Raw genomic sequence first — 23,921 nt, 5'->3', positions numbered from 1 at the left:
GATTCTCACACTGCTCTGGTGAGATTATAATCCACTCTTCTTTTTTTCCCCTCCCTTCCACATTTTGTGTAGTTGTATAATAATAATGCAAAACCTTTTTATTTCTAGCAAATGTTCAACCTAAAACTAAGCAGTTTTGTAAATATCCGGATGTCATCCAAGACATTTTTCCCTATGCGTATTCCTGTTGATTTCCTAAAAAAAGGCACAGTGTAACAGAACAGATGAGGAACAGGTTTACAAAACGAACCCACTCCAATGTGGGCTACAATACAGCTTCTGTGATTACAGCACATGTAAAAGCTGGTCTTTTTTACAGCATGACATCTAATTCTTCAGCACCGACGTTTGTGCTCTTCCATGCATAATGATGAAGCACCTCCAGTGGAACCCAACAGCCGCTCAGCTAGCATTCCTGAACACAGCGCTTTTCAATGCTCTGGCAAGTCTTGGATAAAGGGACTTCAGAGGAGACATACCTTTCATTTTTAACAGCCACTTGTTCTGAATAACTGTTACTCTGGATGATCCCGATGTTTTTCTTTTTCTGTGCTTTTAATTTATGGCAAATGAATGTTTATGTTCTATTTGAGGAAAATTGCAAGTTGATTACTATTATTATTATTATTATTATTATTATTATTATTATTATTATTATTATTCATATTTCATGTTTGGCCTGTTGAGCACCTCACAAATTCTGTGGCAAAAATTTGTTATGCATTAAGGTATAATTTTATAAAAAGGTGTTTACATGTAACCTGGATGTTTCCATATAACCTCCAATTCAAAAAGATCATTTAAACATCCTTCTAATTACAAGTGAAAAAACCACACCCACACTCTGTATGCCTTTTCAATGTGTGATTGCTATCTTGACTTAATGACAGGATGTGCAAATTAAAATCAGGCCTTTGTTGTTGGATGTTCCCTCAGGCCAGGAATGAACACGCTCGCAGAAATTAAAGTAGATCGATTTCCAAAAGCACAGCAAAACACTTCAAATGTTGCTGAGACAGCCGCCAGCAACCCCAGGATCTGGAGCTTTCATGTTATTTCAATAATTATATTACTGCATTATAATGTCATATTTAAAATCAAAAGAGTCATTTACCGGTCATATCAGGACTTAAAGCTGCATATAATACTGTATATACTAAACACTCAGTTAAATGCAATGTTAATTTGTAAAATAAGTAAACTAGCCTGCTAGCTCACTAATTCAACCAGTACAAATGCAGTGTCACTTTCCCTTCCTGAATCATGCTGAAAACATTTTGCATTTGACCTGCTCCAACTTTAACAACAAAACTGCAACTGCATTAAAAGAGCATGTATATAAGTTGAAGTCACTTGATGTTGCTATTTGCCTGAATCTTGTTTGCTAGCTTCTCTTTGAACTATAAGATACCGTAATTTCCAGACTATTAAACGCACCCAAATATAAGCCGCACCCACTGAATTTGACAAAGATTTTTATTTTGAACATAAATACGCCGCACCTGTCTATAAGCCGCAGGTGTCTACACTGAAACTAATGAACTTTACACAGGCTTTAATGAAAGACAGTGTCTGTTACACCACTTGTATCTAAACAGTAGCCTACCAAGAAAGTCATTGTTCACTGTCTTCCTCCTTCCTTTCACAACAATTTCTCTCGAGAGTTTATCTTTTGGCATCGTCGTGCGTTTAAAAATCACCATTGGTGAAGCTTTTTTCCCGATGCCGTGCAGCTTAGAACACAGGTGAGGTGTGTTTTTTCATGCCCGGTTGTTTTCAGCGTGACGAATGATTCACATTTCCTGTAGACAGTCCGAGTGAGCGGCAGGTCAAACGTCAGAGGAACATCATCCATATTTATGATGTGGTGCGGCCCGATTCAGTGGGAGCGCATCTGATTTAATATAAAGAGTTTCATTGGTTCACCTAAACCCGTTCGGCAATTTCATTGGTCTTATGTTGTTTAGGCTCAGTGTTTGGAAGCATGAAGATTGTGAAACCGGGAAAAACCCAGGAAAAATCCATAAATTAGCCACTTCATTGTTTAAGCTGTGTGGTTCAAAGAGTGGGAAAAAAGTAGCTGCTTATAGTCCGGAAAATACAGTATTTTATATTGACAGCTTTATATTTGAAATTTAGATACTTTAGATACAAGCATAACTTTATAAACATACCCTCAATAGCACACCTAAAATGTAAGAAATAGTTGTAATTATAGGAAGCATTCAACAATGTAATTAGCCTGTTTGCATTGCTACAAATTCTCTTTCTGAATCCACATAAAAACAGTTGTCCTGATGTGAAGAAAATGATCAGACTTTGATACTGCAGACAAACTCCTATGATGGTAAAATTTCCATGACGATCAAACTTTCTTGGACCAAGCATCTACCAGTGATTCACGCATTTCATCCATTTACAAAGAATTCTTTATTCCTGCAATAATATTAAGCCTCTACAACAAAGATGCTCAAACGATGGTCCACAGGCATCCATACCATAAATGAGACATGAATAAAAAAGCCATTGATACAGATCCAGGGATGCAGATCCTCATTTATAATTTAATATAGCATATTTTGTTTTACTTTTCAGCTGCAAAAAGAGGAAATTTTAATTTTAATTAGCCTCGAAAAATATATATATATATAAAAAGAGAGCAGCTTCATTAGATGTTACTGATATTTCAAGAATATGTCTGTACAATTTATAGAATGAATTGCTGTATTAGGTATTGATATTGTACTATATTGTACTATAATTTAGACTGTTCTATAGTTGTTCTATTTATATGTTTAATTGAACTAGAAAACTTTAAAAAGTATAACTGAATTAGTTAAGCAGATTATTCAGTCAGATGTTATAGAAAAAAAAAATATTCTTATGTAAACATTTAGTCAAGTTAATATGTTACCTTGAACCTACATGGACTCATTTAAACATGTGCAAAAAGTAACAGAAATATGCAAAATGTTGGAAGTTTTCTGTATTATAAGGTGCATGAACCGCTTCAAGACACACTATTTACCTTTTGTGAAATTGAATGTTTTATTGCTTACATATTGCACTTATTGAAAAACCTAGCTTTCAGTAACATATATAATCCTGCAAATCTATAAACATATGCTTTGCTGTTTCCGGCAAATAGGAACAATTATAGAGTCTGGTGTGATTGAAAATAGGAAATGTGATTTCTCTGTGGAAATAAAATCGGAAACTACAGCTATTTGTATTGAAAGGGAAAAAAATATTATTTGAATGACTGTCCAATTGGCTAAAAAAAAAGCTATTTGTATTTGATAAAAACTATGCAAATTTTGTTTAATGAGCAATGTGACTAGTTGTGTAATTTACAGTTCGAAAAAAGACTGAAAATTATTTTGTTATAAAAAGAAAGAGAGAGAGAGAGAGAGAGAGAGAGAGAGAGAGAGAGAGAGAGAGAGAGAGAGAGAGAGAGAGAGAGAGAGAGATTTTATATAAATACACTTAGGTATATGGACAAAAGTAATGGGACACATGACTTTTCTAGCCATATGTTGCTCCCCAAAGTGTGTTACCTCAAAGTTGGAGTCTCATAATTGTAAAGGATGTTTCTGGAAGCATTAAATTTCCCCTTATATAAACAAGAGATCTAAAACCTGTTTCAGAATCATAGTGTCCCTGTTCACAAAAGGAACACCATAAATATATGGTTTAGGTTGAATCGGGTTGGAGTGGAAGATCTTGAATGGCCTGCTATAGAGCTCAGGCCTCAACCCTATTAAACACCTTTGGGATGAATTGGAACACTGGCTGCACCCCAGGCCTCCTCACCTCACCCTACATCAGTACCCTTGTAGGTGAATGAGCACAATTCTCCACAACACACTCTAAAATCTAATGGACCATCATCCCAGAATAGGGGAGAATATTGCAGCCTCCTGCTGCATGTAGAGTAAATATGGAATGGGATGTTCAAAAAGCACATTTTATGGTCAGGTGTCCAAAAAACTAAATAGATGAAGTACAAAAATAAAGAACCTGAAAAAGACGAATGCAGTACACTTGAATTTTACTGTGCTAAAATTAAGTATGGGGGTATTTCCTAATTATTAAGACATGCTGATAATATCGGATGCACAAATAACTGGATAAAAATAGCACGTGCATACTTGTAATCAGGATAACAATATATTATACATTTAGGTCAATCCCTTTTGTATAAGTATTTAAATAGGTCAGAGCCTTATGAGACCAGTCCTATTTCTCTTTGCAAAATACGCTTGATTATTTCCACAAAGAATAAGCCTGTTAGGGTATAAATAATTAAGGAAATTCTATTTGGGCGAACTTACAAATAATTATATTTTTGCATGTCTCTGTGGCACAATAGAATATTTTACACAATATCTTAACCTCATCAATTCTGGAGAACCAGATTTACATTTGCTCTTGTAACTACAACACTTAGGTCACTGTACAATCTATAGTAATTATTGCTAGTGTAAGTGATCAATATATTTAGCAGTTGTGGTACGGCAGCTAATGCAATGGAAAGTTCAAACCAAGACACCTTGTTAGCTAATTGCATATTAAATCTGACATTTCAAATTTAACATGATTTTATAACATTATGTAAGGTCACAAATTCAAATCCCAAAATAAGAAAAATAAGAAAACTAGCCTGCTAGCTTATCAATTCAACCAGTACAAATGCAGTGTCACTTTCCCTTCCTGAATTATGCTGAAATCATTTTTGACCTGCTCCAGCTTTACCCACAAAACTGCAACTGCATTCCAAGAGCATGTATATAAGATTTCACCTTCTGTCTATATCTAGAGTGTAAGCTGAAGTCACTTGATGTTGCTAACTATTGCCTGAATCTAGTTTGCTAGCTTCTCTTTAAACTATTCACTATTTTACATTGACAGCTTTATATTTGAAATACTTTAGATAACAAGCATAACTATATAAACATACCCTCAATAGCACACTCATACATAGTTCATTTAAAATTTATAAATAGTTGTAATTGTAGGAAGCATTCAAAAATTTAATTAGCCTGTTAGCATTGCTACAATGGCTCTTCCTGAATCCACATAAAAACAGTTGTCCTGATGTGAAGAAAATAATCAGACTTTGATACTGCAGTCACCCAAATCCCAGGCACCACCAACCACCCCTCAGCATGGCCCCTTAACATACACAAAAAAAATACAAGAAATCAGTGGTGGATGAAGTGAAGCAAATCCACTGCTTACAGTACATATAACTCCAGTAAAAGTAAACGTTCCCCCTTTCACATTTCTACGTGAGCAAAAGTAGAAAAACCTTATTTTTTTAATCGTTATTAAGCTTTTAAAAGTATAAATACTGATTCATGAGAACTATAATAAACTAAACAGAAAATCCCATAAAAGACTCTTCCAAGAAGAAAATATAAAACTCTATTCCAAGAAGCGAGCTGTATATTTTTTTACAGTGAAAGAACTCCATGAAACTCTGACCAGAACTGTAAGGTTACGCTCCAGGTCTCGCGACTCTAGCTTCTCATTTAACACAATTTATGTATTCGCTCCAAGAGAAACAGCCTTTTTTTTTGTTTGGTTTTTCCCCCTGAAATATATAGGAGTTAAAAGTAAAATATTGTGCATTAATATGCAATGAAGTCAAAGTTTCCCCAAAATAATGAAATACACATACTTGTACATGTTCTTAAGTACAGAATGCTGTAAAAGGTCCGGGTTCTGTTTCTTCTAACTACTACATACTGTATGAACAAATGAATTTACATTTATTGCATTGTGAAGATGCCATTATTTAGAGCTCCAAAGACGTACAAAAGTGCATTGAAGTGTCTATCAATAAAAACAGGTTGATACTGGTTCATAAGGTCTCAGATAAACTTGTGTTTAATAGCAGAAGGGCTCATTTAAATACTGCTGGAAGAGGTTTTTAAAAATCTTTAAATACTGGTAGTGATTCAGCTCTTTGGACATCAAGTGTAAGTTTTTTCCATCATCTATGTGCCAGAACAAAAACGAATCTTGAAGCATGCCTTTCTTTGTACCCTGTGAGATGGTGGGACCAGTTGGTGCAGTGCGAAATAAGTGTCTGGTAAAATAAGTGCCCTAAGGTAGAGCTGGATTTAGTCTTCTATCCTTCTATAATTTGTATTATAATGGAACAATGTGAGCTTAGAATATATGCATTCTCCTCTGAAGACATTTGGGAGAAAAATGCATTTACATTTACACTGATGGCATCTGGGGGACGCTTTTATTCTCTATTATTATAAAGAGTAAATAATCAAGCTCATTTACATTCATTTCTTACATTAATATATTTTCAATCACACACCCTTTTAAACACTCCTGAAGACGTGTTATGGATTTGTGAGTGATTCGGGCTTAAATACATTAGTCTTGCACAGACATTCTATGGCAAATAAAAGAACTACATTGTGTGGTTAAAAAAAATTGCAGCTCCAGACATACGTATGAACATGAAGAAAATGGTGGGACAACTTAAATGTAAAGTGGAAATGATGGAAAAAATTAAATACAGGCTTCAATGCAACGTAGGAGATAAATTAACCTCTTAGGGTTAACCTCTTAAAACCAACTTTTGGGCAAGTTGTACTTTGTGGAATCATCTGACATGATTGTCAGTGATAGGCTAAATCTACAGTCAGGGACAGAAAGAAATCAACCCCACACTTGCTTCTTTTTCATTTTGTTTGTCATATTAATTGATTGCAGAAAAAACAATCCACCCTACAGAGACAAGTTTGGAGCAAATAATCTGAAGTAGATACCAATAATGAACAACTTATACTGATATCTCTTTATCCATAAAAGATAGAGAGGCTGAGACCTGATAGCACTTTTATACCAGTCACTGCTGACCATAAACAATTTTTATGCAACACTGTCTGACTATATACAGGAAAAAAAGAAAACCGTTGCGTTTCTCATTCTCTCTTCTTTCTTTAACTCAGAAATCACTTCTGGCCCATGTTCACCAGCCATCAGCACCTACCCACACAGGTTAGCTTTGACTCACACAGGAGATTCATGCCAGTACCAGATAAATGACAGTGAACTTTTTATTTTCCCTTTCGTTCTTTCTAAATGGCTGTAAAGAAGCTTGCGAGTTCTCAAAGGTATTTAATTGAGCGATATTTAGAAGATAAAACAAGAACAAGAACAAGTGTGTGGGCTGCTTTTGATCGTCTGTTCCAGTATATCTTATGGAGGAAAAAAAAAAAAGAAAAACCTTTGGCACTGATAGATCTTGATGGACTTAGTTGAAAGTCTACAAGTAGTGTAATGCAATGTTTTTCTTCATCATTACTGTCTGTGTAGAGAGATTTGCACAATAATTCGACTGAAAGGTGTAATCAAGACAAATGAGGATAAACATCTACAGAAGATATGCACAGGTAGCAAAAAAAAAAAAAAAGGATGTTCAAACGAAAAGCAATAAAGCAGAGTAAATGAAACGTTGGTATTATTTGGCCACCATGTAATTCAATAAATATTGCATCAGATACGCTGTCTAATCTAGCTGCTGTTTTGAGAACAAATAGCTTGCGAGATCATAAATAAATAAATAAATAAATACACAGATAAATAAATAAGCACGAAAGCCCAGATACAAAGTGAAGCGCTGAACTAAAGCGTTGCAACTCTTAATTATCATCAATAATGAATTTGAAAGGAGAAAAAAAATAAGTGTGTGGCGAAATTAATATATTATGTAGTTTTATTTATAATTATAAGTAAAAAAAAAAAAAAACCAACACAATTGGATCTGGAAGCAATCTGCAGTTTTTTTCTTCAGTCTCCTGTACTGCATATATATATATATATATATATATATATATATATATATATATATATATATATATATATATATATATATATATATATATATATATATATATTTGTCTTTTTTTCGCAAGACGGTATATTATAAGATTATCCATGCATCAAATTGCATCATGTAAGCTGCATTATAAATATCTCTTATTGCTACTGTTAAAAAAAAAAAAAAACGATGTATTGTCACACGATGCAGTGAATTAAATCAATTAAGCATGAGTATTAAATGGAAGAGTTCATTGAATTAAAGGAAAAGTGTGTAACGTGACAAAGTCCTGATTATTCCTCTAATAAAACAAACCGTTTAGCTTGTGGTTAGGAGCGGTAATGAAACAGGATTTTTAATTATTGCGGTTCTGTGCTCATGAAGTTTTTCGTTTTCCATTTTTATTCGGCTGCATATCATAGTGCGGGTTACAGAAGTGGAATAGGGAAAAGCCTATAAAACTTAGTAAAGTGCACATATATGTTTTAAAAAGATTTCTCAAAAAAATATATCTATGACCAGCAAGACCTAGTGAAAATGGTGCAAGCCGCCCACAGTGCCCTCGAGGGTGATGATTGTTAAGGTTCATTTGTGACATTTAAAGCAAACCGCTTTAATGCAGCGCAATCATACCTGTCTTTTTTTGTGAAGCGAACGTTTCATAACATTTGAGGTTTCATTATGCACCAAAAGATGCGTTAGAGCATCATTACATAAGCACATACTAGAGTTTGCATCAGCTGGTTAACTAATACCTACACTCGTTTTAACCAGATGTTGATTAGCCTAAAGATATGTAATAAAGAAATGCAGTCAAGCTAAATATGTTTTATTGCTACTAACATATTAATGATGTATCGTCACGTGAATTTAATCAAGTTATCATAAGTATTTAATAGAAGAATTTATTGATGAGAAATAAAGTAAATAAATATACTCAAATGGTGAAACAAAGCAGTTCAAATATACTTTCTTAATCTAATGTCATTTCTGAAGTAATTGCAAAATATGCTCCTTTCATTTGATATTGCCCTTAGGGTTAAGTGCAAACATGGAGGCAAAGCTATTTTGTTCATCTCATTAGTTCTCAAAGGAACTCTCACTAATCCTGTCTGCTCCACCAGTTATTGTTGTTGTGCTTTAAAGCTTAGAAAAAATGTAAATAAAATCGTTGAACTGTGGCCTGGTGAATTCCATCGAGACCACTGCATGAGCATCACTAGCTAATCCCACTCACATAGTTTAGGGTGACAGTGACACTACTAAGGCTTGAGTTGAACATGACACTTCAAGTCCTGGGTCATTATTGGCCTGGAAAAAGCTCCCAGTTGCTGCTGTTGAAGGATACAAGCTTCCATGCTGTGCACTCTGTGCTTTAGAATCAAGAAATCAAGCTGTGTGTGTGTCATCCACATGTGGAAAATGTTATAAAGGCTATTATTTTAAACAACTCTCACCTAACATACTGTAAAATGTATTTTGTAATCTGTTGAAGGCTCTGAAAGAGTGGTTTGACATTTCATTATTATTGTTATTTTCTGATGGCTATTAACATTTAACTGTAATAATCCATTTTTTTCTTTAACTATTTAAAAAACATGATCAGTTGAGTACGTTTGATTGCTACTTAAGAACTATAAATGAATATTCATGCAACCTCTATACATAATAATCTGCCAAAATATTTTCATAGAGTCCTGGGACCATAATCACTTTGTTTATGATGACACTCTTTTTTCTTTTTTAACAAAGAAATTCTTAAAATTAATGTAATAATGGGATTTGTTAATATTCGTTATATTTTGGGCGGAGTTTCTGAGAAAAAAAAAAAACATCAATGCTAAATGGTAAACCAAGCTCATTGCAGAAGATCTTAAATCACAAATCATACATTTATTAATAACCCATAAAAAAGTTCTGGTGTAAAGTTTTAATAACAATCAAACACAGCATATCGCCACAAACACCTCACACCAACTGTCAAGCATGGTGTTGGAGGCGGTATGATTTGAGCTTGTATTTAAGCCACAGGACTTCATACCAGAATATTTTTAAGACAAATGTTAGGCCATCTGCCCAGAAGACGTACGCTGAATAAACACTCTCATAGTTAACACAGAATTGAGAAAAACCCTTTGGGGGTAATAAATTAACAGAAAATTTTTTTATAATTAAAAATGAAAATTGACATGCTCACATGAAAAAATATTCAGCTTCACAGTGTACAGTTATATAGGGGAAAGAAAGTACTCCTTTAGTTCTATGTTCTATGTATCGGGGCAAAAAACTATTATGTGGTTTTAACTATTTAATATAAAACCCAGCCATTAGGGGGGCACAAGCCAGTGTACTCTTAGTGCCGGTCCCAAGCCCGGGTAAATGGGGAGGGTTGCGTTAGGAAGGGCATCCAGCGTAAAACATGTGCCAAATCAAATATGCGGATCACAAATGAGAATTTCATACCGGATCGGTCGAGGCCCGGGTTAACAACGACCGCCACAGGTATCGTTAGCCGACAGGGTACCGGTGGAAATTGGGCTACTGTTGGCCGAAGGAGGAGAAGGAGAGGAGGAAGGCGTCTACAGAGATGGCAGGAAAAGGAGCAGTGTAGGAGAGTAGAGGTTCGGGTTGGTACTTTAAATGTTGGTACTATGACGGGTAAAGGGAGAGAGATAGCTGATATGATGGAGAGGAGAAAGGTAGATGTGTTGTGTGTTCAGGAGACCAAGTGGAAAGGGAGTAAGGCCAGGAACATTGGAGGTGGGTTTAAACTGTTTTATCATGGTGTGGATGGGAAGAGAAATGGTGTAGGGGTGATTCTGAAGGAAGCGTACAGTAAGAGTGTAGTGGAGGTGAAGAGAGTTTCTGATAGGGTGATGATCGTGAAGGTGGAAGTTGAAGGGATGATGATAAATGTCATCAGTGCCTATGCTCCACAAGTTGGCTGTGAGATGGAGGAGAAAGAAAGATTCTGGAGTGAATTAGATGAAGTGGTAGATGGTGTACCTAGGAAAGAACGATTGGTGATTGGGGCAGACTTTAATGGGCATGTAGGTGAAGGGAACAGAGGTGATGAGGAGGTGATGGGTAGGTATGGTTTTAAGGAGAGGAATGTGGAAGGGCAGATGGTGGTAGATTTTGCTAAAAGGATGGAAATGGCAGTGGTGAACACGTATTTTAAGAAGAAGGAGGATCAAAGGGTGACGTATAAGAGTGGAGGAAGGTGCACACAGGTGGATTATCTTCTGTGTAGGAGATGCAACCTGAAGGAGATTGGAGACTGTAAGGTGTTGGCGGGGGACAGTGTAGCTAGACAGCATCGGATGGTGGTCTGTAGGATGGTTTTGGAGGCGAAGAAGAAGAGGAGGAAAGTAAGGTTAGAAAGAAGAATAAGATGATGGAAACTGAAGGAGGAAGAGTGTAGTGTGAGGTTCAGGGAAGAGGTCAGACAGGGGCTTGGTGGTGGTGAAGAGGTGCCGGATGATTGGGCAACTACTGCAGGAGTGATGAGGGAGGCAGCTAGAAAAGTACTTGGTGTGACATCTGGAAATAGAAAGCAAGACAAGGAGACGTGGTGGTGGAATGAGGAAGTGCAGGAGAGCATTAGGGGAAAGAGATTGGCAAAACAGAAGTGGGATCGACAGAGTGATGAGAAGAGTAGGCAGGAGTACAAGGAGATGCGGCAGCAGGTTAAAAGGGATGTGGCGAAAGCCAAGGAAAAGGCATATGAGGAACTGTATAAGAGGTTGGACACTAAGGAAGGAGAAAAGGATTTATACCGATTGGCCAAGCAGAGGGACCGAGCTGGGAAGGATGTACTGCAAGTTAGAGCAATAAAGGATGGAGAGGGAAATGTGTTGACTAGTGAGGAGAGTGTGTTGAGAAGATGGAGGGAGTATTTTGAGCAGCTGATGAATGAGGAAAATCAGAGAGAGAGAAGGTTGGAGGATGTGGAGTTGGTGAAGCAGGATGTAGATAGGTTTAGTAAGGAGGAAGTGAGAGCAGCGATTAAGAGGATGAAGAATGGAAAGTCGGTTGGACCAGATGACATACCGGTAGAAGCGTGGAGATGTTTAGGAGAGATGGCAGTGGAGTTTTTAACCAGATTGTTTAACAGGATTCTGGAAGGGGAGAGAATGCCTGGGGAATGGAGAAGAAGTGTGCTGGTACCGATCTTTGAGCATAAGGGAGATGTGCAGACCTGCAGTAACTACAGGGGAATTAAGTTGATCAGTCACACCATGAAGTTATGGGAAAGAGTAGTGGAAGCCAGGCTGAGAGAAGAGGTGACCATCTGTGAGCAACAGTATGGTTTCATGCCGAGGAAGAGCACCACAGATGCCTTATTTGCTTTGAGGATGTTGATGGAGAAGTATAGAGAAGGACAGAAGGAGCTGCATTGTGTATTTGTGGATTTAGAGAAAGCGTACGACAGGGTGCCGAGAGAGGAGTTGTGGTATTGTATGAGGAAGTCAGGTGTGTCAGAGAAGTATGTGAGGGTGGTGCAGGACATGTATGAGGACAGTGTGACAGCAGTAAAGTGTGCAGTAGGTACGACAGACTGGTTCAGGGTGAAGGTTGGACTGCATCAAGGATCGGCCCTGAGCCCTTTCCTGTTTGCAGTGGTGATGGACAGGTTGACGGACGAGGTCAGACAGAAGTCTCCCTGGACTATGATGTTTGCAGATGATATTGTGATTTGTGGTGAGAGTAGAGAGCAAATTGAGAAGAGCCTGGAGAGGTGGAGATATGCGCTGGAGAGAAGGGGAATGAAAGTCAGTAGGAGTAAGACAGAGTACATGTGTGTGAATGAGAGGGAGGGCAGTGGAGTGATGCGGTTGCAGGGAGAAGAGGTGGAGAAGGTGGAGGAGTTTAGGTACCTGGGGTCAACAGTGCAAAGTAATGGAGAGTGTGTTAGGGAAGTAAAGAAAAGAGTGCAGGCAGGGTGGAGTGGGTGGAGAAGAGTGACAGGAGTGATTTGTGATAGAAGAGTATCTGCAAGAATGAAAGGGAAAGTTTATAGGACTGTGGTGAGACCTGCGATGTTGTATGGATTAGAGACAGTGGCATTGAGTAAAAAACAGGAGGTGGAGCTGGAGGTAGCAGAGCTGAAGATGTTGAGGTTTTCGTTGGGAGTGACGAGGATGAACAAGATTAGAAATGAGTTTATTAGAGGGACAGCACATGTAGGATGTTTTGGTGACAAGATGAGGGAGGCGAGATTGAGATGGTTTGGACATGTGCAGAGAAGGGACATGAATTATATTGGTAGAAAAATGCTGAAGATGGAGCCACCAGGTAGGAGGAAAAGAGGAAGGCCAAGGAGGAGGTTCATGGATGTGGTGAGGGAAGACATGCAGGTAGTTGGTGTAAAAGAGGCAGATATAGAGGACAGGGTGGTATGGAGACGGATGATCCGCTGTGGCGACCCCTAATGGGAGCAGCCGAAAGAAGAAGAAGAAGAAGAACTATTTAATATAAACGAACAAATAAACTCATGTAACACACAATCGAAACTTAATTTTTTTCCCAAATAAAGTAAACCAATGTTCAGAAAAAAATAATGACACGCTTCCTGATTCCTAATATTTCCACAAGCACTAAAGAGAATAATTAGCAGGTAGGTCTATTTTGTGAAATGCACAAGATTAGTTATTCATCATTAACTGTGATTACATTGCAGTTTGTCTTTCTGAAACACTCACATTGGTGTCTACATCATTCCAAAATCAGGGCATCAGTTATGGGACCAAGACATAACTGTTGCAGCTCGTAATTCAGGAAAGGTCTTAAGGACATCTCCAAACAGTTGGAAATCCACAACTCTACAGTGAAAAGGACAGTTTATAAATGAAGACCCTTCAAAACAGTGGCCATTTTGCCCAAGTGTGCGAGTCTCTGCGGATTGAGTCCAAGGTCAGACCGTTTAATACTAAGAGATACAAAGTAAAATCCAAAGAGCTACATGATGTGATCTACAGATCTCTGTAAGCACTTTAAACATTTATAGTCAGGACAATACAATCAGAAAAACAGAAAAAGGATGGGTTTCTTGTTGTGACTAGGAAAGTCAAACACCTTCTCCTTCAGAAATTTTAGATTTATGAACCAACCATAAAAGTTTTGGAATGATACGCTTTGGTCAGATGAAAGCAAGATGAATATGTTTGATCATCGTGAAACAGTTTCATGTTTATTGAAAAGCAAACAAAGCACATTACCACAAACACTTTATAACAGCTGTCAAGCATGGTCTGTCTGTCTGTCTGTCTGTCTGTCTGTCTGTCTGTCTGTCTATCTGTCTATCTATCTATCTATCTATCTATCTATCTATCTATCTATCTATCTATCTATCTATCTATCTATCTATCTGAGCTTATTTTCACCCAGAGCGCCTGGTCCATTTGCAGTCAATGAACCAACTGGAACACTACATACCACAATATTCTTCAGACAAATGTGAGGCCATCTGTCCAGAACCTTAAACTGGACAAAACCGGGTCATTCGGCAGAACAATGATCACAAGTACACCAGCAAATTGACATGGCTAAAAAAAGGAAAGATCTGACTTTAATTCTATTTAAATCTTTAGCAAATATATATAAACAGTATATATCCCACCCGTTTTGGTGAAAACATTACGACATTGATATTTTTTTTTTTATACATTTTTTTTGTATAAAAAATGCGTCATTTGAAGTAATTTGACCACACAATTGTCATTGGGTACAAAATCATTATTTCCAATCAATAGGGTGTGTACTTTCTTTTTCAGTGACTGTATATGCATGCTACATTTTCTTTAACGAATAAATGGATATTCAGGGATTTTACATTGCATTTAAATTGCGTATGGATTTTCTTATAGCCCTAGTTAACTGTGGCCATGTTGCCATGTCTTGGCAATTTGTTTACATCTAAAACAAATCACTTGTGGACGATGTGCCATCTGGAGAGATGTATAAATGGTTAAATATGGCCAAATAGCAGAGAGACGGCAAAGCATTGCTCTCTATTGGTACTTAATTACTTGTCTTATAAATGAAGCGGCTGCTTTTCTAAGTGACTCCACAATAACTGTGATCCTCCAGCAATTGAGACAATACCGTTTAAAAGCTTGTTGGTATGAAATATTTCAAACACATTAACTCAATAGTGCCATTAAATGGTGGCCAGCCATTTAGGGTTGTTTGTGATCATTTTTATTGACATAGGCGTCCTCTGAATCACCCCTAAGCTTTTACAGGTTAAGCAACTGCTTTTAGACCTAAAATGCATTTTGAATTAGACACAAAGAAAGATTATTGTTGTTTTCCACCATATTTGTGACTTTTTTCCAATAGCAAATCTGCTACATACTTTCAGCCTTTTTTCATGAAGGCTGTGCATTTATTTGAAGACTTTAAGAAATATAGTGTATTGGATATAAATCACCTCCAGATCACTCTAATGTTATGTGCACCATTATCCTGATTTTTATTACTCCATTAGTGTTGCTGCAATTCCTAGTCCAACATGGCCGATAGTGACACATCTGTCTAAGGTTTATACAAAGAAATTGCATAAAAAATACACGTTATGGACAAACGTTTGTGAACACCAGACCATAAGATTGGTATGTGCTTTCTGAACATCCTATTCCACACTTAGTCCCATTTCCTGTTAAAATTAACCTCATTATCTGGGAAGATTTTCCATTTGTTTTAAAATCTGGTTGTGGAGATTTGCCAGGGCATTAATAAAGTCAGCTATTAATGTATGGTGAGGAGGTTCATCGCAAATGTGTTCAGCAGAGTTGAGGTCAGAGCTTTAGAGCAGGCCATTCTAGATCTTCCACTCCAACCCATGTAAACCATATCTTCATGAAGCTCACTTTGTGCACATTGCCATGCTGAAACAGGTTTTGGTTTACTAACTCAAGTGAAAGGAAAATGTAATGCTACCACATTCAAAGGCATCTAATACAATCGTGTACCTCCAACATTTGTGAAAGACCCACATATGGCTAAAAAAAAAGTGAATTAACCCAGTACTTTTGTCCATATTGTGTATATATTAACTCTTCATGACTCTTTGCTCTCCCCTTTAGACACTGCTCGTAACCTTGGGGTAACTATGGACAATGAACTGTCCTTCTTCTCACATGTCGCTAATGTAGCTCGCTCCTGTCGATTTCTTTTCTACAATATCCGAAAGATTCGATTATTTCAGTCCACACAGGCTGCCCAGGTGCTTGTTCAGTCTCTTGTCTCTACAACTCTCTGCTGCGCTCCCTTCACTGGCTTCCAGTAGCTGCACATATCAGATTCAAAACACTGATGCTTGCCTACAAGGCCAAAAATGGACCAGCACCATCTTACCTCAGAAACCTCATCACATCTCGCACTGCACCACGCTGTCTGAGATCCTCCAGCACTGCTCGACTGGTACCACCTTCTCTCAAAATGAGAGGTAAGTACACTTCAAGGCTCTTCTCTGTTCTGGCACCGATGTGGTGGAATGAACTTCCCCTAGATGTCCGTACAGCGGAGTCCCTGGCTATCTTCAAGCGATGACTGAAGACCTACCTCTTCCTCAAACACTTAAATTAGCACTTTCCAAGTTTGTAGAATTCAAGAGTTATATTTATATTAAGTTAGTAATCTGGTGTACCAGTGTAGATTTATTTATTACTAGAGACTCAAAGCACTTTTGTACGTCGCTCTGGATAAGAGCGTCTGCTAAATGCCACAAATGTAAATGTGTATAGAAATATAAAGTGTAATTATTGATGAGTAACTTGAAACATAAGACTTTTTACCCAGTTATAGTTTAATGTTACAATTAATTACTATTTGCAATCCTTTTCCATTAATGTCCCCACCTACTGGTGGGGGCAGTCTGTTTTGTTTTGTTTTGTTTTGTTTTGTTTTGTTTCTTATTTATTGTCCCTGGATTTGTCAGTCTATTTCTCCATCCACCCAACATTTATATTGATTTTTTTATTGCAAGATGAAGAAAAACTGATTAGATTTTGGATTTGATTCAAACGGAAGCAAGGTCACAGTAAGGTCAAAAGTATGAAATAGATTTAGTTCTACAACTGGTAAAGTTATACTTTAAAAGGCATTTTTAGGCATAGAAATCTCTAGCAAATGGACTATACGTTTTAGTCTGAGACATTACACAGATGTCCTATTACCTTCCTATTTTTATTCCACTGGCATTCTAGAGTCACTACTCCCCCCATTGGGATTTCTGCTAGTTGATTAAAAAATCATCTAAAAATCTGGATTTTTAAACGATAATATTTTATGCATGAAAGTGTTAACCATCATTACCATTTTATTCAGACTATTTCTTTGATACATTCATGAAAACCTGCAGTCTAGGGGCATTCTTCATTACAGCTCCTGGAAGTCATTGTTTTAAAGCTCTAATCAGCAAGCCAATCTTCCTAAGCCCTTCTTTGGTCTCATATGTCTCGCATAAAGCCCAGAGTCAGGACAAATTCAGTGATCTGCCAGTTTTGCTCATTATCATAAAATAATGGGCTATGGCTGCTCAGCACAAAGCCTCTCTTCTGCTCAGGCCTGACTGCCTGCTTCGTGTTCAGCCAATCACTCGCTCACCCTGGGATTTGTGATGTCTTACAATAGCCGCAGTGGAGCCTTCACGCACGAGTCATTCATTAATCTGAGGGCTTGTTAGAGAGACACTTTACCTGTAGATAACCATTTGAAGTAAAGGGCTTCAGCAAGGCACCGGGTGACACATTCACTTGGCTAAGAAGGGCATTTGTCCAGCTCTTATGGCTTCTGATCTCTGACTACAACTATCTGAATGGGCTAAATGAGCCCTTGAGGAAAAGTGGGCCATGTTAGCTAGCGTTTGTGTTTGTGTATGCTGTATGGCGTGCACACATTTTGTACCTCTTAAAAGCAAAAGAAGGGGATAGCAGAGATCCTGTTGAGACTATTATCTCTGCTGCGCACAGACACTGTTACATGTGCCCACAATAAGGAATATGAATTATCCAGACTTTCACTGCAGTTGTGCTGGTGGCTTTTTCTGCACACAGAACGGTGAACTACAAAATATATATAGATCTTGCAGTCAGAACATGCAAAATACAACTGTAAGTTGGAAAACGTTTGTTTTCTGTTAATGCATATTTTGCATAACTTTATTAATGTGTCCGGTGGGTTTCGCCCACTCTGAAGATATACTGTGGAAAAAATAAGTATTATTATTATTATTATTATTCGAATATAATTTCTTTTTATTCACGCTGCTTCCGTTCGAAGAAGTTGCAAAGGCATAAATGTGAACCCCAGCACAATTGTAACGTTATAATTTTACAGGACTTGTTTCAAAGGGCATCTCAGATTGTTGGCGCCTATGATTTTTCAGTGGTTACTGTGATATAACAACAGAAAACCTTGAGCGCCATATTTTTAATAGCTTGAAACGCATTTTTATAGTGAAGGTGCATGGCTTTTGTAGCTCAGTGCTACAACTTTTTCTAGCAAACTACAGTCTCGCCATTGTAACAGCCCTTATTGCCCTTCAACTGTTTATCACAGCATTAATCGGGTTATTGTTTTACACACGTTTCAATAAGAGATACCCAGTATTTCCCAGACCTACTCTCTATGGTGTACAATATACACAGCAATAATGAATATACAATGCTTTAAACATTGGATTTCCCTCATATCACAGTAAATCTTTAGAATTGTGTTAGTGTCTTACTTATGTGATGTTAAATAGTGGTAACACTCGGATTAGTGCAAATATACAACGCACTGATAATATGTGTAGGCTTTCAGTTTAACAAAAGAAACAAATATATGTATGCATGTATGTTATAATCTGAATAATATAGATTTTTTTTAGTACAACTCAAACAGATAACAAAAAATAAGGTTACAAATACGCCAGCTCTTCCCTAAGAGCCTCTGCCAAGATCTGATAAAACGGTCCTGTACAGTGCTCTACAATTGATTTTCTTTCTGATGTTATTGATGTATTTCATTTGCTTGTTATTCAGCGCAGGCCAAAAAAACAGTTGCTTAATGCCATCTTTTATTGCTTTTAACAAAATCTCAATAAAAAAATAACAAATAAAAAGTGAGCGCAACCTAAGCCTTGAATTGTGCACGCTTTGAGAGGGAATCAGAGGAATGTTAAAGAGTGAGCCTACTGTGTGTAATAAACAGGAACATAACAGCACTTAGCTAAAATCCTCACCGGGCATTGGCTGCCATGCTCTTACCATCAGCTAGAAAAATCACACACAGTGTGCTGCAATGCCTTTGCTCCATCTGTGACAACCCAAGTTGATGTACTGCACAATATCTTGCCAAATCCCTTTATTACACACCCTTCGACGGAGCTGCCAATAAATACCCAGCGTGTGATTGATGATTCCGCTCTTCATCCCTTTTTTCATGAATATGATATATTATTATATGTTAGGTTATACCGTCAGCAGGAATTCTCATCCAATTAAACTATTTTTATTCACACATCTAGACAATTTATCTACAGAACACTGGTTTTGCCTGAGTCTCTAGTTTTTGTTATTGGCTTTATTATTATTGTTATTCCATGTGCACTCTTTTATAAAGCTTAATTTCTTTCTAGACTTATTTCGGCCACTTTATTCATATGAGTTTCCTAAGCTAGCAATCTGCCGCACCACTCACTGTGACTTAAAAGAGTATATTTAAATAAATCGGTCACTGGACACGTGCTGTTTGGGAAGTTTCAAGCTTGTACTTCATGCATCACTTACACTTGACACAAGTCATCTCTTCCCTGTTGGGTATTTGGACGTCTGGAGGAATATCAACAAAGTGTGTGTGTGTGTGTGTGTGTGTGTGTGTGTGTGTGTGTGTGAGAGAGAGAGAGAGAGAGAGAGAGAGAGAGAGAGAGAGAGAGAGAGAGAGAGAGAGAGAGAGAGAGAGAGATTGTATGTGTATTTGAGTGTAAGACAGATAGAAACAGCAGATAGATAGATAGATAGATAGATAGATAGATAGATAGATAGATAGATAGATAGACAGACAGACAGACAGACAGACAGACAGACAGACAGACAGACAGACAGACAGACAGATAGATAGATAGATAGATAGACTTTCATTTCTAGCTTCTAATATCATACTTTTGTTAAAATTAATAAACCCATTGTAATTATTCCTTTTGCATCTACTTATTCATCATGGTGTTTCTTTATTGGTAATGTCTTCATTATTTCCTTATTGATTTAAAAGCAATGCATTGTATGCAGTAATGCCAAAAAAGCAACTGAATTGAGAATCAAGACTGGAACAGAGGGTCATAGAGTGAGACTAAAAGAAAATGTACAGCATTGATATATAGCATATATTATACCATCATATCTTATCATATAGACATACTCAGGTAAGATGTGTAATAGTAGTATAATCATGTCTGCTTGCACTCATGCATGCAATGGCTACACTGGAATGAGATAAAGGCATGGGATCTTTACTAATGGTTTCTGGATCACGTTAGATCAGATTCACAGTAACACCACTTGGGATCGAGATCAGTTACCTGCTGAAGCATGCACGTTTCCAGATGTTGGATCGAGACCAGGTTGGCTTTCTGTGTTAAAACTCAATGAAATAAATAAATCAAAACTATAAATGTGGTTTACTATAAGGTTCCAATCATAAGGTGGATTTTTTTTTTCTTTTGATCATGGATTTTTATTCGGGCAGCTTATGCATTGTCGTGAATAGTAGCATCAGGCAGGATGAAGTCACAGAGTAAATTGAATAATAATAAAAAACTGATGCATGGACTAACGAGATTTTGGGGGTGGAAGATTGTCAAAACTCACCCCGACAAAGAGCCCCATTCAAAGTTAAACTGCGCGCGTCCCGTCCGTGCTCCATATTTGCTCATCAGCCATGTCCGGTTTTAACGGGACCCTCTTTCTGGACTGCGTGATCGTCGCGCTTGGAGAGATGAAGGACGCGCGCGCGCGCTAATGAGTTCACATCCGAGCCGAAACCAAATGCGCTTTTTTCAGTCCGCGCTCGCGCTCCCGCACGCTGGCCAACTTTGGTAAGGAACCGCATCCATGATGCTCTCCATGATGAATGTTCCTGGGAAAACGATCCAATCTTTCTTAAAGGGAAAAAAAAAAAATTTAAATAAAAGATATCCTATGAAAAAAAAAAAAATGGTCCAAGCTTGGAGACGGATGGAAGAATCAGAGGTTCGTGCGTAAACTCCAGTCTTGGATATTCCGTTGGAAAGTCAGCAGAAAGCGCTTCAATTCCTGACCCTACCACTCCGGGATTGTGTGTGTGTGTGTGTGTGTGTGTGTGTGCGCGCGCGCACCCGTGTGTGTGTGTGTGTGTATGTGAGAGAGAGAGAGCGAGATAGAGAGAGACGCATTTGAGTCGCCAGTAGACGCGGGTGCGAGGTCTTTCGTCGCCCCCTCTCACGCTTAGTCACATGTTTAAAGCACAAGTAGTCCTCTGTAACGGGCTTCTGGCGCATGAAGACCGGCAAGAGCGTTGACGAGGCAGGAATGATAATGACTCCGAGCTGAAGATCCTTTTTTCTGCAGGAATGCTGGGTTTTGCATTGCCCATAAAATGCCACATAGTCGTCTATATACAGTATCCATGTGCTACTTGTAGATCACATGTGTAGCGCAACCGTGTGAATAAAATAGAATGATCCAAGTATTGACTCCTCCACAGAGCTCCAGGTTCTCTAGGGAACTGGGATAGGGCTATAGGAGTATTCTCTTCTTTCTTTTCAGCATAGTCCCATGGTTTTTCTTGAGATCTCTTTTCTTTTTTTCTCCCATCAACCTCCTATGGTGGAACTGGTGGAGTTACATAGAATAGAATAGAATAGAATAGAATAGAATAGAATAGAATAGAATAGAATAGAATAGCCTTTGTCACATATACATTACAGCACAGTGTAATTCGTTCTTCACATATCCCAGCTTGCTCAGCAACTGCGGTCAGAGCACAGGGTCAGCCATGAAACGGCGCCCCTGGAACACAGAGGGTTAAGGGCCTTGCTCAAGGGCCCAACAGTAGCATCTTGGCGATACCGGGGCTTGAACCCCCCAACCTTTTGATCAGTAACCCAGCACCTTAACCACTGAGCTACCACTCCCCCTATTGCCCCTAGATCAGTCATGCACACCCATTTTGAGTATATTACTATACATGACTGGTTGCAGTTTAACTATTCGTCATTGCTCCACTAAGTGTGCAGAAATATGAGCTAATATATAAGAAAAAGAAACTTTAGAGTTTGGCCTTTTCGAATTTATAGCATTTTCAATTCAGTTTTTTTTAGCACCTTATAACAATAGACATGCAGTTTTACAAAGATAAACATGTTATAAAGTATTATTTTAAATTTATAGTACCTATAAATCTATCTCTAATGAGCATAACAGTGGCAGGAAAAAAAAAAAATACATCCAAAAGGGAGTCCATCCTCATCTGGATAACACCTAATATCTATTCGATTCAGTTAATCGGTTTTGAGGTATACTGTTCAGTGAATGGTCTCAATGCAGAACGGCTCATATCAGTTCAGTCCTAAGCCACTGTTGACTATTTTCTCTTATTTATAGTCCAAATCATCCCCATAGTTTTTGAATTGTTCAGTTACTTTATATTTTCAGACTGCTCATGTGGAATTTTTCTCAGCTGCACAGAGTGGTCTCCAGTTGAAGAGAACTCCATCCAGAGGTAGGGGGCCAGGTTGGACCAGGCAGATAAAAAAAAAAAAAAAGTAATATAATGATTTGAAGAACTTAAATGTAAAATAGAACTGCTGCACACTACCAAAAACTCAAAGTGCGCTTAATTCTTCACCACGTAAAGGCACCGCCTGTGTAGAAGAAAGATCAAAACTACCTACTGGATTTGGAACAGCATCTCCAGCACCACCACTGCCCACTGCTGTTTAACTCATGACTGTGTAGCAATGCACAGCTCAAACCACATCATCAAGTTCGCAGATGACACCACCGTGGTGGGTCTCATCAGCAAGAACGACGAGTCGGCTTACAGAGAGGAGTTGCAACAGTTAACAGCCTTGTGAAGAGCCAACAAGCTGTCTCTGAACATTGACAAAACTAAAGAGATGGTTGTTGACTGTAGAGCACAGAGTGGCCATTCTCCACTGATCATCGATGGATCCTCCTTGGAGATCATCAAGAGCATTCGATTCGTTGGTGTTTTTCTGGCGAAGAACTTCACATGGTTTCAGTTTGGGTTTGGGCACTGCACCGTCTCGGATCGCAAGACCCTACAGAGGATAGTGAGGACAGCTGAGAAGGTCATTGGAATCCTTTTTTCATTCATTTTCTCCCGCTTATCCGTAATTCGGGTCGCGGGGGCAGCAGTCTAAGCAGGCCCCCGCCTTCGACTGCTGCCCAATCCTCACAGCACCGTCCCTTACGGTCCCTCCTGCAGGTGGTGAGCCCACGGGAAGGCGGCCCCATGTCACTCCGACGTCACGGACCTTGATATTTTCCTCGTAAGGGACCCCCGGAGCTTAGAGGGTTAAGGGCCTTGCTCAAGGGCCCAAGAGTGGCAGCTTGGCGATACCGGGGCTAGAACCCCAGACCTTCCGATCGCCAACCCAGCGCCTTAACCGCTGGAGCCACCACTTCCCCCGTCATTGGAATCCCTCTCTTCTATATCTCAGACATTTACAACACACACTGCATCCGCAAAGCCAACAGCATCGTGGACGACCCCACACACCCCTCACACACACGCTTCACCTCTCTACCATCAGGAAAGAGGTTCCAAAGCATTTAGGCCTCACAACAGTTTTTTCCATCAAACCATCAGGCTTCTAAACACAGAAAACTGAACAGACCTGAAACTCACACACACACACACACACACACACACACACACACACACACACACACATTCACAACTGTGTGTTACTAAACTGTTACAAATTTGAACTTAAACACACACTCAATACTCATTTCACAGATCCATGTCTTCATCACCACCTATATTAAATTATTATTTTATTATAACTACATAA

At 38.3% G+C, this 23,921-nt stretch overlaps 1 protein-coding gene across 1 annotated transcript in view; it reads right to left on the bottom strand.

The window, feature by feature from the left end:
* Positions 1 to 21,598, bottom strand: part of brinp3a.2 (bone morphogenetic protein/retinoic acid inducible neural-specific 3a, tandem duplicate 2) — a 74,866-nt gene extending 53,268 nt beyond the window's left edge. Inside the window, exon 1 of the mRNA XM_083566966.1 lies at positions 20,710 to 21,598. The gene's annotated coding sequence lies outside the window, so the exon portion shown is untranslated. The remainder of the gene's footprint in view (positions 1 to 20,709) is intronic.
* Between the last annotated feature and the right edge of the window lie 2,323 nt (positions 21,599 to 23,921).

This window comes from Silurus aristotelis, assembly GCF_946808225.1.
Source record: "Silurus aristotelis genome assembly, chromosome: 2".
Taxonomy (NCBI): domain Eukaryota; kingdom Metazoa; phylum Chordata; class Actinopteri; order Siluriformes; family Siluridae; genus Silurus; species Silurus aristotelis.
Note: the sequence above shows the minus strand (reverse complement) of the source record. Positions and strands in the feature narration are given on the sequence as shown.